Genomic DNA, 12,283 nt, shown 5'->3' with positions numbered 1-12,283 from the left:
CGTACGTTTAAGGAGGGTGTTAAAGGAGGAGAAACAAATGGAGAGACGGAGGGGATAAGGTTGGTTTTCTCGAGTAGGATTTAGCTGTCTGAAGGAGTGGTCACCAATGGTGGGATGAAGAGATTGGAGGATGGTAAAATATAACAATAACTACTTGTATTTATATAGCGGATTTAACATAGATAAATATCCTGAGCGGATTTACTGAGGTATAATCAGACAAAAATGGACCCCCAGCCAAATAAGGAGATATTAAGGGGATGACAAAAGCATGAAGCAAGATATGGCTTTCATGGAGGGTCTGAAAGAAGGAATGAAGTTGCCTTGATGTAGAGCCTTGTAAGATCTCAGGACGGCCCAAAGCGCTTTCCTGTCAATGAAATACATTGTGAAGTGCAGTGACTGTGGTAATGTAGGAAAATGGCTCCAGCCAATTTGCCCCTACGACAGTACAGCACTCCCTCAATACTGCACTGCAATGACCGCCTGGTTTATGCGTTCAAGTCTCTGGGGTGATATTTGAACTCACAACTTTCTAATTCAGAAGCCGAGACTGCTACCTCAGAGCCACGGCTGACACCTGAAAGAGGGAGAGGGAGATGGAGTGGCATTGGGAGGGAATTCTGGAGCGTGGCTATGGCTGAAAGCATGGCTGTCAAAAGCAGGGCAAATGGACTAAGGAGTCACAAGCGGCCAGAGGTGGAGGAGCAGAGTGTTTGGCAGGGGCTGCAGGTCAGGAGGTGGTTATCGAGATAGGGAGGGGTGAGACCCTGGTGGATTTAAGTGCAAGAAAGAATAAAACTAAACTACAAGCTTAGGAGACTGGAAGCCACTGCAGGACAATAAGGGCTTGGATAATTGGTGAGGCACTCGCCAATCAAAACGAAAGGGGTGACGATGGACCCTGTGCCAAGTATGTGGAGATTGTGGGGTCAAAAATCATATCTTCCCAATTTTTAACTGGATGAAATCGTGGTTCATGAAGAAGAAAATAGCGCTCTGACAACACAAAGACATTGGAAGGGTGAAGAGAGGCGGTGGATTTGTCAGCATCCATCTGAAAGCTGGTCCATGTCTGCGGACAATGTCACCAAAGGGCAGCATGTAGATGAGGAAGAGGAGGGAGCCAAGGATTAAGCCTTTAGAGACATCAGAGATAACGGCGATAGGGTGGGAAGAGAAGCTTCTCCTGGCTATGATCAGATAGGTGAGTGGAACCAAGCGAGCGCAGTCCCAGCAAAAGAGGTCAGTGATCGATGAATGACGAGGTAGTTGTGGACGAGAGGGCGGAGCTGGGGAGGGGTGGGCCATGGAGGGATTTAATGACCCGGATGAACAATTTAAATATTAGGTGATGGGGAACTGGGAGTCAGTGAGGGTCAGTGAGGCCGAGAAGAACCTGGTTCTGGTTGGAGGTGGAGTTTGGGTGGCCGGCCAGGCGTGCATTGGAGGAATGGAGTCTGGAGGGGAAGAGGCATTGATGAGGGTTTCAATGGCAATGGGCTGAGGAAGGAATGGAGGTGAGTGAGGGAAGCACAGGGCCTTTGTGGAGGTCAAATTGGGTCATGAGCTCAGCTCGCGGTTACGCGTGAGCAATTTTACTGGAGCCGTCAACCAATGTAAAATAAACGGGTAAACATCTGCAGTCAAATAACGGAGAGAGGTATGGCAATGAATCTCGTTCAGTCTCCGACCCCAAATATCACCCACAGTCATTTCTCGGCTGCAATCCCCAACGTGACCTTTAACTGTTTCCGTGTCAGAGACTCAAAATTCATATTTTAACTGGGAAACTGCAGGAACAGAGTGAACCTGGTCTGCTTGTGTCCCTGGATTCAGTGAACACGCGGAGAAATCTGTAAAATTTATGAATGAATCGGCAGGAGTGAACATGGTCAATACAATTATATGAAAACTGTAAATGAAGCCGCTCATTGTTGTTGGACCAGTCCTTTCTGAGCACAGCTTTTAACGAAGAGAGGTCTCATTCAGATGATACCCTAAACTTTGAGATTTTTGTTAAAAATCCACGTCATTATTTACATTGGAGACAAAGCTGCTGATGTAATGTGTTTGTTCAGGTGACTGTAACTAATAGCAATGATCAGGGGTATAACCGTGTCAGAGGAGATTTACCCCCTGTATAAAGCAGATCTCGGCGCAATGTATCAGCTCAGACTGCCTGCCGGAGCTGCGGTTTTCACATCAACAGAAGTCACTGCTTCTCACAGAAATGGAATATCCAGTAATGTTTCTGATAGAACGCATTTACTATCCTGTCCTTGCAATCATTGGAGTTCCAGGTAAGCCGTTATCTCATCTGTGAATATTGTAATTTGATGTTAATTCTGCTGCTATACTTGGCTAATTATTTTTCTTTTACCATGTTTTACACAGCCACCTGTTCTATTCCATCAGTTGGATGCTGGACTATTTAAAGTCGCTGCTCTTTTGTCTTGTAGGAGCTGCATTATATCTGTAGTGAACGCTGTGTATCCAACCCTGGCACTGTTACTGGAGTATTCTGTATACTGAATGTGTTGTTGAATAATGGTATGTCCTTAACTTCTAAACGTTCGGTCCTGTAGCAATTGCGTTACATCTGTAGTGAACATTGTTTATCAAACCTTGGCATTGTTACTGGATTATTCTCTGCACTGAATTGATTGTGGAATAATGGTCTATCCGTCGGTCCTGTATCAAATGCATTTTATCTGTGGTGAACTTTGTTTATCCAATCCTGGCATTGTTACTGGATTATTCTCTGTACTGAATGTATTGGAATCAGGTGTCTTAGCTAAGAGCTGGTATCAGACCATCAGGAGCTGTGAACAGTTTCATGTTGTGGAACTAACCTGTCCTGGAATATTTTTACATGAATGTGTTTTCAGTGATTTATAATGAGACAGCTCACGGTCTCAATGTTACAAGGAGGCAGCGCAATGTCCTCCCTCCACAATAACATGGTTCAATTTAACTGGGATTTCAATGTATTTATTGGTTATCACAGTTATGAAATATTATTTTATTTTATGTGTATCTGAAGAAGCTCCAGATTTCTGGTTACTGAACTGAGTTTGCTGTTGATTCTTTCACATCTCATTTTCTGTTTCACTGTGGATGAATTCACTGTAAAATGCAATGTTTTGAGGTTATGTTCTATCAGTTTGCACTTTATCTGTTGGAATCAGGAGCTCTTCTATTTATCTGTAAATTATAAGCAGCAGCGGTGAGGTTGGTGTTTTGTTAATTGAACAATGCCGCCATCTAACGCTGTACTTTAAAGACAGGAGGAGGAATTTGAATCGTTTTGAGGTATGTCTGGAAGAGGCATTCGATTCTGTTTATTCCATGCATTGTAGATGAAGTGAACAGTGTAGGTGAACAGGTGGAGAACGGGATGATCTGTAGAAATATTAAACTGTTCACAGAGGATTCACCATTTAACAAACGGACACTGAGAATAAGATCGTTGGAACACGGGTCTGGTGAAGATAAAGCAGGTGCAGGATTTGAGGATTTACTCGGACGTGAACAGGGAAATTGAGAAAGTGAGTAGAGATAGAAAGGAGCGATAGAGAGGAGCGATAGAGAAAGAGGTTGTGAAGGAAAACGAGAGGGAGGGGGAGAAGGAACGAGAGAAAGAGAGAGACACAAACACAGAGAATGAGAGAAAGAGAGAGAGAGCAGTAGCGGTGTGAATAATTCATCGGAATGAACTGCTGAAACTTCCAGCACAATTATGCAGAGGAAATGTGACTTGAAGGTTTTATTAGGAAGTTGTCAGATTGTGAGAGTTTTATTGTACTCTCTCCGGGTGTGTTTATCACTATCAGGTCCTCAGGCTGTTTATGTGAATATTCCTTTTACTTGTTTACTGACTGAAAACATGAAGATAATTGAATTGTATTTAAATAATAAAATCAGTGTTATTTTGATCGCATTGAAATATATGTCAGCTTAATTCAATAATGAACGAGGTTAATAGAATTAATACATTTTAATTTAATTTTAATTGAATGTGCAAAGTCTATTTATTGAAAACATTGTGTAACCAATGAGCTGTTCCCTGACACCTATCACCACAGAAATTAAAGGTGGAATTTCTTAATGGGATTGTGTTACTTGGACCTAGAGATGAGATTTCCTCTAACACTCTGCTGCAGTCTCTCCCCATGATTCCCAGCCTCTCCTCCCACTGCATTGAATCCTCGGTCTCCTCCTCCATTGTTTCAGTTGATCCGCTTTCTCAAACCTTCTGCTCCTGACTCCCCTCCACCTCCTACATGTCCTTTTCTTGTCTCCCTCCCAATCTCACTCACTGGCTCGGCCTCCAGCTGTTTCTTCCAATCCGATCCGAAGCCTCAAACACACCGCTGCGGATCTCGATATTTCCCGTCTTGTACCGGAAACTGTCGGCTCTCTTAACCCAGAGCAACCAATCAGCAGCACCTCACCCTGTCCCCTCACCTTCCCGGCCCTCGCTCACTTTCCCGTACATCTGGAGCCCAAAACCGGATTTAACCCGTTGGATTTCCGGCCCGTAAAACCTCTTCACCTTTCCCCACCGGCACTGCGCCCTCATTCGGCCCTTCCAGTGGACCCGGTGCTCACTTTATTCATATTCTGCATCGATTTCTTAATTCATTATTCATAATTGTGTTTGAAATATTTCTTTGCCTGAAAACGCTGCCCAGATATATGGTATTAACCATTTGGATTTTAATGTGGGGGGATGATCAAGAAGTTTGCAGATGATACAAAAATTGGCCGTGTGGTTGATAGTGAGGAGGAAAGCTGTGGACTACAGGAAGATATCAATGGACTGGTCAGGTGAGCAGAAAAGTGGCAAATGGAATTCAATCCAGAGACGTGTGAGGTAATGCATTTGGGAAGGGCGAACAAGGCAAGGGAGTACACAATAAATGGGAGGATACTGAGAGGTGTCGATGAAAAATGGGATCTTGGAGTGCATGTCCACAGATCCCTGAAGAACTGAAAAATAAGGTGGTTAAAAAGGCATAGGAAATACTTTCCTTTATTAGCGGAGGCATAGAATCGAAGAGCAGGGAGGTTACGCTCGAACTGTATAAAACATTGGTTAGACCCAGATTGAGTACTGGCTACAGGTCTGGTTACGACATAACAGGAAAGATGTGATTTGACTAGAGAGGGTACAGAGGAGATTGACGAGGATGTTGCCAGGACTGGCGAATTTTAGCTATGAGAAAAGATTGGATAGGTTGGGGTTGTTTTCTTTGGAACAATGGAGGCTGCGGGGAGATTTCGGTGAAGTATACAAAATGATGATGGCACGAGATAGAGTTAGTAGGGAGGACTTATTTCCCCTAACAAGGGAGGTCAATGACAATGAGGCATAGATTTAAAGTAATTGGTAGAAGATTAGACGGGAGGTCAGGAGAAATGTTTTCACCCAGAGGGTGGTGGGGGTCTGGAACTCAGTGCCTGAAAGGGTGACAGAGGCAGAAAACCTCAACTCATTTAAAAAGTACTTGGATGTGCACCTGAAGTGCCGGAAGCTACAGGGCTACGGACCAAGAGCTGGAAAGTTGGATAAATGTGGATAGCTTTTTTTCGGCCGGCACGGACACGATGAGCCGAATGCTCTCCTCCTATTCCGTAACTTTCTAAGATTTCAAGATTCAGATTAGCGAATCAGTTTCCACCATTTGATGCAGCAACAAAGCTGGAAATTTCACCCCAGATTCTCACAAACTGCTGCTTTGTCTCCAGGTCTGATCAGTAATTTTTCTGCTTCCGTTTCTCTCTCTTACAGTTAACTTGGTGGCGATTGTGATCCTGTCCCGAGGAAAGTGCGGACTCTCCAAATGTATCACTCGCTACCTGGTGGGAATGGCGGCGGCCGATCTCCTGGTCGTTATCACTGATGTCATAATGTGGCGCATTGTTGAGATTTATTTCCCAGTTTCATTCTTGACCATTACCCCCGTGTGTCGTCTCATTGACACCCTGATTTTAGCAGCCACAGCGGCCTCTGTCTGGTTCACAGTGGTTTTCACCTTTGATCGATTTGTGGCCATTTGTTGTCAGAAGCTGAAAAACAAATATTGCACCGAGAAAGCGGCGGCTTTTGTTATCGGGGTGGTGAGTGCGCTGAGCTGTTTACTAAACATTCCCTGGTACTTTGTAACTGAACCGGAATATATAATGGACAATGTACCCCGGGGTTGTGTCTTGAAACCGACCTTTATCACTTCACCCGCATGGGCAGCGTTTGACTTGTTTAATCTTGTGTTAACTCCTTGTCTCCCATTCATTCTGATTTTGCTGTTCAATGTTTTCACCGCCAGGCACATTTTAGCGACCAGTAGAGTCCGCAGTGGACTCCGGGGCCGCAGCAATGGAGAGAATCACAAGGATCCAGAGATGGAGAACCGAAGGAAATCCATCATTTTACTCTTCAGTATATCAGGCAGTTTTATATTGTTATGGACCGCAGAAGTTTTTTATGTTAGCTCTATGCGTATAACAGACGCCCAGTTGTTTCGGGCCAGTGACATTGAGTCAGCCGCATTCATGCTTCAACTTCTCAGTTCCTGCACCAACACGTGTATTTATGCTGTGACCCAGACTAAATTTAGAGAGGAGCTGAAGAACGGGGTGAAATATCCACTGAATCTAATTGTTGGATTAGTTAAATCATAGAAACATCTGAAGACTTTTCATCCGAAAAAGTCAATTGGATTCTTATGTTTGGCGGTGGTGTAACAAGGGCATCAGCGGATCGGGAACCGTTATTCACTGCGCCTGATTTTAATATCCATTGAGATCAATGTGTTCACTAAAGTAACTGATATCAATCCAATACTTTAAATTAATTTGGAAATGCCGGACAGAAATTATGTCTCACTCAATAGCCGTGGTGTTATGAAATGATACAAGATGTGATTCTAACATGAAATGGTTTACTGTTATTAGTCTGGAAATAATATGATTTCAATATTAAATGATTAATCCTCAAATTAATAAAATCAAATCCTCCTTTCCGGTTGATGATTATTTCCCATCACACACACTGCCCGGTGGGATGGACTGAGGGTGAGCTGTCAGGGTCAGACAGCGCCCTGTTCATTGGGACATTTGTTTTGACCAGATCAGAATAATAATGGGCCAACACCCGGACCGCTACTAACTGGTAAAACATTAATATAATTTCAAAGTCCAGTGGGGAGTTCCGGAGATCCTTTCCTCTCTGAGCTGCTGTGCAGCAATGTTTACTCACTGCAGGGAGTTTAATGGGACATGAGGCTGGGCCTGGTTACACAGATCTATGAGGAAACCTCCTGATACATTTCTGAGATGATCAGGGGTCTGGAGATTTCTCACGGCCGCAGCAGGCCAAGGGAAAGTTCTCCTGCTCCTCCTTACTCCAAAAAATATAAGTTAAAAAGAAACTTCTCAGTGTTCTGGATCACTCAATGCCCATCGAAAGGGCGGCTCCTCCTCCCATTTGTAACCAACATTAAATGGTGTCCCGTGTACGTCATAATACTCTGATTTACATATTACACGTAGCCTGACCCGGAAACAGGTGGGTGTTGCTCCGGCCGCTCTTCTCAGGACCCGACCCACGGTGGTGGAGGCAGGAACGCCAGTGTCAAAGGGGCGGAAAATGACCTGACACCATTTACTAGCCTCTACCACCATACTTCCGCCAGGCTGGGATGCTTAATATCGGCCACACCTTTCCTGACCTACGCCCTAATATCAATCTTCGAAGCCCACAAGCTGGTCCATTGTCTCAAACTGCACCGGTTCACAACACGTGGAGGGAAATTTTCACCATCGCTGGGGGCTGAACTGATAGAGCGCATCACCCGCCCCTTATAGAACATTCCCGATTTTAATTTCTGCTCCGTCAGTTTACCGCCCAAGCAGTGAAGGTAAAATTACCCCCTCCGTCTCTGACCCCAAGGTTCCACTGGTGTGTGGAAGACATCAGACAGTTTTTGCCAAACACTAACATGAATGTGGGTGAATGGATCGATGATTTCGAGTAAAAGGTGATAACGTCCCTCCACAGAGGCAGGACCTCTATACCATGGAGTCGAAGAGGAGTTCACCCCCAACAGCTCGGAAACAGAGGATGCTGTGCTGTGCGGGCAGTTCCTCTGAAACACACCGAGACAGATATCAACTGCTGCTGTAAGACAATCAGCTCGGTGAAGAAGGCCATTTGGTCCACCCGAAACCGACTGGTCTTCCAGCTGGAGGAGCACACTCCAAGGTCCAGGAATTCGTGCCATGGGACGCACTGAAGTGAGATGCGGCCTGTGACAAGGCTCCATGTTGGAAAGTCCACCTTGTAAGGCCATCCCACCTTGTATTGTACAGCATGTATTCGAAAATATTTTCTGTGTTTTCAATTTTAATAATGGAATCGGAGTGTTAACGATATCTATTCTATTGTTTTGAATTGGAATTGTGATATTTTGTGCACCCATGAATTTTATGAAATATAGTATATCTTCAAATATTGTAAACATTTTCTAGTCTCACCGCGTCTGTTATTGGACTGTGAACATAGGAAACATTGGCGGAGAGTAAAGATGAGGGGAGCTGTCTAAATAGCATCTATTGCAGGCACCAGGTGAGAAATAGGATTATTTTCTCAATGATGAGAAACTAGGGACTGTAGAGGAGCAAAGGGACTTAGGTGTCCAGGTACACCAATCACTAAGAGTTAGTGCACATGTAGAAAAAATATCCCAATTTGTGCTCATCCTGTGCCCCAGGAAGGGAAGACTCATCGTGACGGGAGGACCCAAAACATCAGCTTTATGTGAGTTTGGACATTTCTGTTTTTCATTCCGAATATTGCATTTGCAATTTTTCTTTCTTTTTGTACATTTCCATTTTTATTTTATTCTTGCAGACTTTGCATTTTTAAACCAATTCTCCAAACCTTGTGAGCAGTGAGTGCTGAAGCCGCGCGCTTTGATTGACAGCTCTCACCTCCCAGCCACGCTCCCGGGCTGACACTTCCCATCACGTGCCACGCGGCAGCGTCACTCCTCTTTACGCGGTATCGTCATGACGCGAACGTCCGCTCCGGGCCGTGCGATGCCGCGCATGCGCCGCGTGGTCCGTGTGCCGCGTTCCCTCAGCAACAGGCGGCGCCGGGGGGAGGATGATGATGGCTGACTTGGGCCGGCGGGCGGGCGCTGCTGTGGGCGGGGGCGAGGCCGAGAGAGGGGAGGGCCCGCACCCGGGAGTGGCCTGAGAGGGGAGAGCGGGGGCGGGGGGGGGGGGGAGACGGGGGGAGTTACTCGGGGCCTCCTGAATCTCCACTCTGGCAGCGCCCGGTGTCGAGCTGGGCTCGGGGGGGAGTCACTCTCCCGCCTCCCCGTCAAACGGGCCGTGGGTCGGAGTCCAAAAGTGAGCGAGAATCAAACAGCACAGAGAGAGGCCGCTCGGCCCATCGCGCCTGTGCCGGCCCTGTGAAAGAGGCCGCTCGGCCCATCGCGCCTGTGCCGGCTCTGTGAAAGAGGCCGCTCGGCCCATCGCGCCTGTGCCGGCTCTGTGAAAGAGGCCGCTCGGCCCATCGCGCCTGTGCCGGCCCTGTGAAAGAGGCCGCTCGGCCCATCGCGCCTGTGCCCACCCTGTGAAAGAGCGATCCCATTAGTCCCACTCCCCCTGCTCTTTCCCCACAGTCCCGCAAATTTCCCCCCTTCAAGGATTGAGCCGATTCCCTTTTGAAAGTTATTATTGAATCTGCTCCCACCGCCCTTTCAGGCAGTGAATTCCAGATCAGAACAACTCGCTGCCTAAAAACATTCTCCTCATCTCCCTCTGGCTCTTTTCCCAATTCCCTTCAATCTGTGTCCTCTGGTTACCGACCCTCCCGCCAGTGGCAACAGTTGCTCCCCATCGACTCCATCAAAACCCCTCCTCATTTTCAACCCCTCTCTTAAATCTCCCCTTAACCGTCTCTGCTCTAAGGAGGACAATCCCAGCTTCTCCAGTCTCTCCCCGTAACTGAAGTCCCTCATCCCCGGGACCATTCTGGTAAATCTCCCCTGAACCTTCTCTGCTCCAAAGAGTGTAATCCCAGCTTCTCTATTCTCTCCTCATAATTACTATCATTTATTAAGTGGGTTGCGCTGGGTATCTGGAAGCTGTAATTCGGTGAGTAGAAAGCAGTGGGAGGATAAGTCTGCAGATTGATTTTGGGAGATGGTGAAGACGGTGATCGTGGATTCAGACAAGGGAGGGAGGTGGTCTTTGAGACCGTCCGTGCTCTGTTGTAAGATCTCACTGTGTGTGTCTTGTTCCAGCCATTCCCATTTGTACCTGTGACCTGACTGGCGGAGTCTGCGACCTCAACTGCTGCTGTGACCCTGACTGTTCCCCCGCGGACATCAATGTCTTCCCCACCTGTCTGCCGGGCAGTGAACCGTAAGTTTCTGTTCATGTTTTACGACATTGGCACCCGGTCCGACAAAGCTTCGAATTTAAGACCCTCGACCTCGTTTTCAAATCCCTCCATGGTCCTCGCCCTCTCCACATCTCTGTCACCTCCTCCAACCGATTTATTCTCCACCGACAACCCCATGTCACTCCAACCTCTCATGGAATCGAACCCACCCATTTATCTCCGCCCACACACCATCTGCACTCTGCGCACAGTCAGTGCTGGGACACTCAATCCTGTTAGACACACAGTCAGTGCTGGGACACTCCGTCCTGTTATACACACATTCAGTGCTGGGACACTCAGTCCTGTTATACACACAGTCAGTGCTGGGGCACTCAGTTCTGTTACACACAGAGTCAGTGCTGGGACACTCAGTCCTGTGAATACACACAGTCAGTGCTGGGACACTCAATCCTGTTATACACACAGTCATTGCTGGGAAAGTCAGTCCTTTTACACACACAGTCAGTGCTGGGACACTCAGTCCTGTTATACATACAGTCAGTGCTGGGACATTCAGTCCTGTTATACACACAGTCAGTGCTGGGACATTCAGTCCTGTTATACACACAGTCAGTGCTGGGACACTCAATCCTGTTATACGCACAGTCAGTGCTGGGACAATCAATCCTGTTATACACACATTCAGTGCTGGGACACCCTGTCCTGCTATCAACACAGTCAGTGCTGGGACACTCAGTTCTGTTATACACACAGTCAGTGCTGGGACACTCAGTCCTGTTTTCACACAGTCAGTGCTGGGACACTCAGTCCTGTTATACACAGAGTCAGTGCTGGGACACTCAGTCCTGTTATACACACAGTCAGTGCTGGGACACTCAGTTCTGTTATACACACAGTCAGTGCTGGGACAGTCAGTCCTTTTTCAATACAGTCAGTGCTGGGACACTTAGTACTGTTGTACACACAGTCAGTGTTGAAACACTCTGTCCTGTTTCCACACAATCAGTGCTGGGACACTCAGTCCTGTCATACACACATTCAGTGTTGGGACACTCAGTCCTGTTATACATACAGTCAGTGCTGGGACAGTCAGTCCTTTGACACACACATTCAGTGCTGGGACACTCAGTTCTGTTATACATGCAGTCAATGCTGGGACACTCAGTCCTGTTATATACACAGTCAGTGCTGGGACACTCAGTCCTGTCATACACACAATCAATGCTGGGACATTCAGTCCTGTTATACACAGAGTCAGTGCTGGGACACTCAGTCCTGTTATACACATTCAGTGCTGGGACACTCAGTCCTGTTATACACACAGTCAGTGCTGGGAACTCAGTCCTGTTCTTCACACATTCAGTGCTGGGACACTCAGTCCTGTTAAACATACAGTCAGTGCTGGGACACTCAATCCTGTTATGCACACAGTCAGTGCTGGGACACTCAGTCCTGTTAAACACACAGTCAGTGCTGGGACACTCAGTCCTGTTATGCACACAGTCAGTGCTGGGACACTCAGTCCTGTTAAACACACAGTCAGTGCTGGGACACTCAGTCCTGTTATGCACACAGTCAGTGCTGGGACATATTGGATATATTGACCTTGGAGGGGGTACAGTGCAAATTCACCAGAATGACACTGGGGCTTGAAGGGTTCAATTATAAGGACCGGTTGCATAAACTTGGTTTGCATTCCCTTGAGTTTAGAAGGTTGAGGGGTGATCTGATCCAGATATTTAAAATTATAAAGGGATTCGATAGGGTCGAAATAGAAACTATTTTCTCTCGTCGGTGAATCCAGAACAAGAGGACATAAACTTAAATTTAGAGCTCGGGTGTCTTGGATTGAAATCAGGA

The 12,283-nt window shown here is 46.7% G+C and overlaps 1 pseudogene; it reads left to right on the top strand.

Annotated features, from left to right (window-relative positions):
• Nucleotides 1-12,283, top strand: part of LOC137316718 (zinc finger protein 229-like) — a 346,515-nt pseudogene that overhangs the window by 117,508 nt on the left and 216,724 nt on the right.

Source organism: Heptranchias perlo, unplaced genomic scaffold (genome assembly GCF_035084215.1).
Source record: "Heptranchias perlo isolate sHepPer1 unplaced genomic scaffold, sHepPer1.hap1 HAP1_SCAFFOLD_60, whole genome shotgun sequence".
Taxonomy (NCBI): domain Eukaryota; kingdom Metazoa; phylum Chordata; class Chondrichthyes; order Hexanchiformes; family Hexanchidae; genus Heptranchias; species Heptranchias perlo.
This window is presented reverse-complemented; position numbering and strand designations above follow the sequence as displayed.